This window comes from Nelumbo lutea, chromosome 2 (assembly GCF_056320005.1).
Source record: "Nelumbo lutea isolate HS-2025 chromosome 2, American lotus-T2T, whole genome shotgun sequence".
In the NCBI taxonomy this organism is placed as follows: domain Eukaryota; kingdom Viridiplantae; phylum Streptophyta; class Magnoliopsida; order Proteales; family Nelumbonaceae; genus Nelumbo; species Nelumbo lutea.
The window spans coordinates 92,498,781-92,505,140 of record NC_142685.1 but is presented as its reverse complement, the minus strand read 5'-3'; positions in this window follow the sequence as shown (position 1 = coordinate 92,505,140).

The window sequence follows — 6,360 nt, the reverse complement described above, 5'->3', positions numbered from 1 at the left end:
AGAAAGAGAACAGAGACAATAAGCTCGATCTCTTAGCGGCTGAAAGAACAGAGATGACAAGAACAAAGGCGTCAAACTCCATCGTTGCGTCTTACTATAATGGCATGAAAAATGCTGTTGATAATGGCGGAGCGGAGAAACCCAAACAGCTGCGACTATCAGATGGAGACTGGCAGAACAGTGGATCTGGAACAAAGGAACTTCATTCGATTGATTCTAGACTTCCCTTAACCCATCTGACCCTAGCCTTTATGTCCCATTGTGACCCTCAACCCAGCCCCACCCATGCCCATCTTTGAAATGGATGGGTATGGGTGGGTTCATGAGCATGTGGGTTGGGTGAATCAAATGGGTTAGGATCAATATTGCCACCCCTACTCACAACGAGGGGGGACAACATGATAAGTTTGTCTAGGGAATCAATAGAGGGATCAGAACTATAGAAATCTTTTTCTCCTGCATCGTTTATCCTCACTAGAAAATAATCAAAATCCCAGCAGATAATTTGTTCTTTTTCTTTTGGGTCTTTCTTCTAAGGTCCACCCACGCATTTTGATTCTCGACTGAATCAAGAGGGGAAGATTTTTAGTTGAGAGTTATTAAGATCTCTCCCAAGGGCGAAGGCTTATCCATCTAAAGGAAAAGGAAGGAAAAAAGTAACTAAGAAAACCCTATTCCCATTCATGGCTTCAGGCAGTAGAGCAATCAATGCCCACCAAACCCACTCCTCTAGTGGAGGCAATATCAGATTCCACAAACACGCAGATTCCGTGAACAAGGTCATTGCCGAGTATACTATCGATGTTCATCTCCATGCTGTCTTCAAACAATCAGGCGAGTTTGGTAAGTCCTTCGACTACTCCCAAAGACAGCTGTTGCTGAGAGTTGTAGCGACGGTGGTGTGTATATATATATATATATATATATATATATATATATATATATATATTATATTATGTAGATATAAAATTTGTAATCTAAATATTATATATAATTTTTTATGATGGAAACCGAAATGTGCTATACAAATCGGGGGATAGCACGTCCCCACGAGTCTGCAAAACATATTATATATAAAATTTATTATATATGTAATATGACCTTCATGTGAATCTTAGGGGTTGTTTAACTAGGGCTTGGCCCGCAATATCTGTGGCTTGGTGTGGATCAAAGTTGGGCTTAGTCAATAAGAAAATAGTTGAGCCCTAAAATTTGAAAGTCTAGCAAGGCTAGGCTAGGTAAAAAATGATCATCCATTAGTAGAGGGAGCATTATTATGAACTAATTTATATTATTATTTTTTAATTTTTAATAATTGTTAGATAAGAATTTGCTAAAGTTTAATATTCTTTTACTTAGTAATTTTTATTAATTTTAGTTTTTAGATTTTGAATTATAATTTCATGATAGTTAACCAATCAAATGAAATTTGAATATGAAACAAAGAAAATGGAATTTGAATAGGAGTAAAATTTTCTCTCTATCTAAAAATGTGTGGTTTTGAGAACCAGACCAGATCATATGATTGGACCGGTTGACTTGGGAACTGGTCCATTTCAACCTAAAACCACTTTTTGGCTAAAAATTGTTGGTTTGGTCAACGGTCCATTGACTTGGGTAGTCAAATAGTTGACCCGTCAACGTGAACAATGATTTTTGGCCGTTATTTATTTTATTTATTTTTGTTTATATTTTTTAAAGTTAGAACGAGCTGTTTCTTTGAATCAGATGGTTGGGCCATTCAACTTGGGAAGCAGTCCCCAAAACGGTTTTGTATCGGCCCAGTTTTTAAAACCTTGCGAAAAAAGTTCTCTCTCTCTATTCTCTATTGTTGGCACACACACAAGTGTGTTTGGTATATTGGCCATTTATTTAAACAAAACAAAAAAGGGGTCAATGAATTTTTGGTAATTTAATGGAATAATTGAAAGGAGAGAGAATTGGAGAGTTAATGAAGAGAGATGAAAGCCATAAAGATGATTGATTGCTTTTAATTTGTTGAACATATATATATATATATATATATATATATAATGCACGGGCTTTGTTAAATGAGTTTGAGGCAAAAGGAGTTAGGGGTGTAGCTTGAGTAGGCCTAATCTGAGTCCGAGCCCAATTCAACCAATTTTACCCAACATTTTGTGATATACATATCTACGTATTATCAATATATTCCACCTAGAAATTGGGATACAAAGCTCAACATGTCCAATCCCAAGCCCAACTCAAGATGTTGGGTTAATGCTCGTGTTAGGCCTAGGTTGGTAAGAGAAAAAATATTGGTAATTTTCAATAATTACTGATAATTTACTAATATATAAGAAAAATAGAATGTCAATAATTATTGATAATTTACTAACGTAGGCCTGAGTGTACCAACTTAGGCCCAACTCGACGTTAACCTAACATCTTGGGCTGGACTTGGGCTTGGGTGTATTGATCTTTATAGCCCAATCTCTAGGTAGAACATATTGATAAACTTGGGTTGGGTTGAATTTAAACTACTTGAGGCCTTAACCCAAACCCAACTTAAGTTTAGGTTAGCCTTAAGTTTTTTGGCCTAAACCCAACTTGAAGTTCAAAATTCAAGACCAACTTGTGCAAAAGCTTGGGTTGAATTGGGTTGGGCTCAAGTTAGGCCCACCCAACCCAAGGTACACCCCTAGTTCTTTTTGCCTCATATTCTTTTAACAAAACTCATACATCGTAGGGTCCCCCTAGTAATTAATAGCACTAATTTTAATTTATAGTTACTAATAGTAATATTTTATGGTATTTTTTTAATTATTCACAAAATTAGTTAATAATTATTTTTAAATTTATAGTTAATATTTAAAAAATATTAAAAAATTTATAATTATAGTTAATAATTCTCAATTAAGAATTAATAAATTTTATAATTCTTAATTTATAAAAATATTGCTATATATAGATATAGATTGCTATTATTAATAGTAATAATAATTAATTTAATAATCAATTTAATTATTCATGAAACAATTACTAATTTTTAAATTTTGATATTAATAAAAAATTAATTATTATTGGTAATTAATTAATTTGTTGGTAACACATCACTTATTAATTAAATAAAAATTATTAATATAACACTAATATTAATTACTAAAAATAGTAATATATTTTGGCATTAATTTTGGAAAATTTTAATAAATCATGGATATAAATAATAAAGTTTAGGTGAATTTTGGTATTTTTAATTAATCCTGAAAAAATTAATTAATTTTGGTAAACTATTAATAAATTATTGACAATATTAGTAAATAATCCCAAAAATATTACTAAAACAAAAAATATTAATTATTAAAAATAGTAATATTATTTGAGAATTTTAATTAATCATGAAAATAATTAATTTATTTTGGAATGAGTTATAATGAAATAAAATGAAAATTTTAATTATAAACAATAGGTAATTTACCATTCAAAGTAAATGGTAACTGGGTTGGATTAATTAAGGAGAGCAGTTATTTGGGTAGGAGAGAGATAGATGAGTTGAGTTAATTAAGGAGAGTAGTTATTTGGGTAGAGAGAGTGAAAATGTGAGTTGTAAAGAGATTTTAGGTAGAATATATTGAGCTAGCTAATTAGGAAATGAAGATAGAGTGTGCTGAGTTGGCTTAATCTGAGTGGTAGGAAGGGGAGAGAGAGAGAGATAGAGTCAAGGAGAATGAAAGGTGGGGGTAATGGAGCAAGGAGAGGCATGGTGACGTGGACCATTCCTTATATTCTTAGCTTCCCTAGTTTTCTTAAAATCTCTCTCTCTCTCTCTCTCTCTCTATCTATCTATCTATCTATCTATCTATCTATTGTTCCCAATCACTTAAATCATCTCATCTCCTAAAATTTCTCCTAAACTATCTCCCCACATAAAACTTCCTCCTAAAACATCTCTTAATCTCATCTCTCCCTTGCCCCTATATCTCTATTTATTTCTATCTTTATCTTTATCGACCTTGCAAATAAATAATTAATTTCTTACCAAAAACATTAGTGTTTAAGTTAAAACTTTTTTTAAATAGTTTAAGTTAAAATTTAAATTTTGAAATAAGATGAGTAAAAAATATCTAAAATAATAGTGAGAGAAAAAAAATAGACAATACAATAAGAAAATAATAATAAAATTAATGTAAAATTAATAATCCATTAAAAATATTATTATAACTATAAAAATATAATTAAAATGTTTATTGACTAAACATTTTGTACTTGATTTGTTTGTAAAACCGAGAAAAACAATGATGAACCCGTTTATTGACACTTAGGCGCCATTAGACACCACATCAACAAAACAGTGAATAAACACCTACCCGTTGGTGGAAGCGCTAAAATGAAGCTTCCTCTAATGGTAGGGGCACACATAAACCGAAGTCTACTTTTGCAAGTCCCTATTTGTAAGGATTCACATAATGGGGGAAATTCTGAAGTGACACCTATGTGGCAGCGTTTATTCAATAAATGCCATGGTTCCAAACACACACTTAGTATGTATTTATTCAATAAATGCCACGGCGTTTATTCATGATGAGCCATTTATTTGTACTTTTTCACTTTAAACGTTTCATATGTTTTTGTTGTTGGTTGGGCATCACTTTAAACATTTCTTTTTTTTTTTACTTTCCACCTCATATTAATACCCATTTAAGTGTGCCACATCAGCATTTGGTTTTAAGAAATGTTGGGGCATTGGGGAAACAAGAATTTGACATTTCCCCAAATGCCCCATGCACAAAAATTAAAGTGTTTCAATTTTTTACCATTTATTTGATAAACAGTGAAACAAAATAGTTGTTTCATTTGCAATAAATGCCAATGCTTATGTGGTGCTGATGTGGCGGTGTTTTTTCAATAAATTCCCACGGAGCCAAACACAACCTTAATTGAAAGAAGTATCATTATACCATTAGTAGGGGTAAAGAATGGAAATGAAAAAATTGACCATGGCCGAAAGGCTAAAGAGTGTGAAATTGATGTTTTTATCATATATGGAAGTATATGGATAAACATTAAATGAGAAAGGAGTCATTTCCTAATAAGAATTAAATAAGAAAGAAAAATTACATTTTTACCATTGCTCCACCAATTCAAACCTTAGAGATGGGGTATTTAAGTCTAGTGAAAATTCCAGAAGGCAAGCACATTTGTTCCTACTTTTATAAATAGTATAGATACTTTTAATGATTTCATTTAAAGGTAATCTATATATACAATAGAAAGAGGAAAGAAGGGAGGTGAGGGTCCTTTCACCACATAGCTCACAGGTACCTCCTACTCTCCTTTCTCACACATATGCATATTTTTTTTTATATTAAATCATTAAAAACCTAATGATCTTTATTGTTTCTCATAAAATCCATATCTAATATCTAATAAGTCAAACACACACACACACACACACACGCACACGCCTTAATAGTCAATGTTTGTAACATCTCCCCTCCCCATTAAATCCTTATTTTCTTCTTAAATATCACTTAATCCCTTTTGGCTCTCTCTAATAAAGTAGGTTGTAAACTAGATGCGTTGGGTTAGGTTAAGGATCAACCTAAATATGAATCTTAGCTTGAACCCAAATTAATGTCTAAAAACCAAAATTTTCCCACTAGTACATGGGGTGAACCAATTGGGAGGCTCGACTAGTAACTGTAGGTCTCTCGAACATATACTTGATGGAGTCCATTCTAGATAAGAACAACACTGAATGGGCTAACATGTAATGGCATAGTTTCTAATAGGCCCAGATGAGGGCTAGACATGTTTTTTTTTTCTAGTATAGTGTACCTTGTCTCATAGTCATAGAATTTATGACTTAAGTAGTAAAGGCTCTTTCCTTTTTACCCGTCTCATCATGCTACCTTAGTATGCATCCAACAAAATCTTATTGTACTGATAAAAATATAAGCAAAGGTTCTCCAAGCCTAGGGGGAATTAATACTGGTGGATTGGTCAAGTACTCTTGAATTTTGTCAAATGCTTCTTGATAGTCTTTGTTTCACTTCATTGAGCTATTCTTCCTTAGCAACTTGAAAATTGGCTTGCATATTGGTGTAAGTTGCACTATGAATTTACAAATCTATTGCAATCTTTCCAAAAAACTTTTCACTTCCTTTTCTATTTGGGGAGAAGGCTCAACAATTGCTTTGACCTTAGCACGGTTAATCTCAATCCCCTTTCAAATAACGATAAAGCCCAACAACTTACCTAGTGATGCCCTAAATATGCATTTTTAGGGATTTAACTTGAGGTGGAATTCTCGAGTCTTTCAAAGATCTTTCTAAGGTCATTTAAATGATTCTCCACCTTTTTGGACTTGGGAATCATGTCATCCATGTATACCTCCAA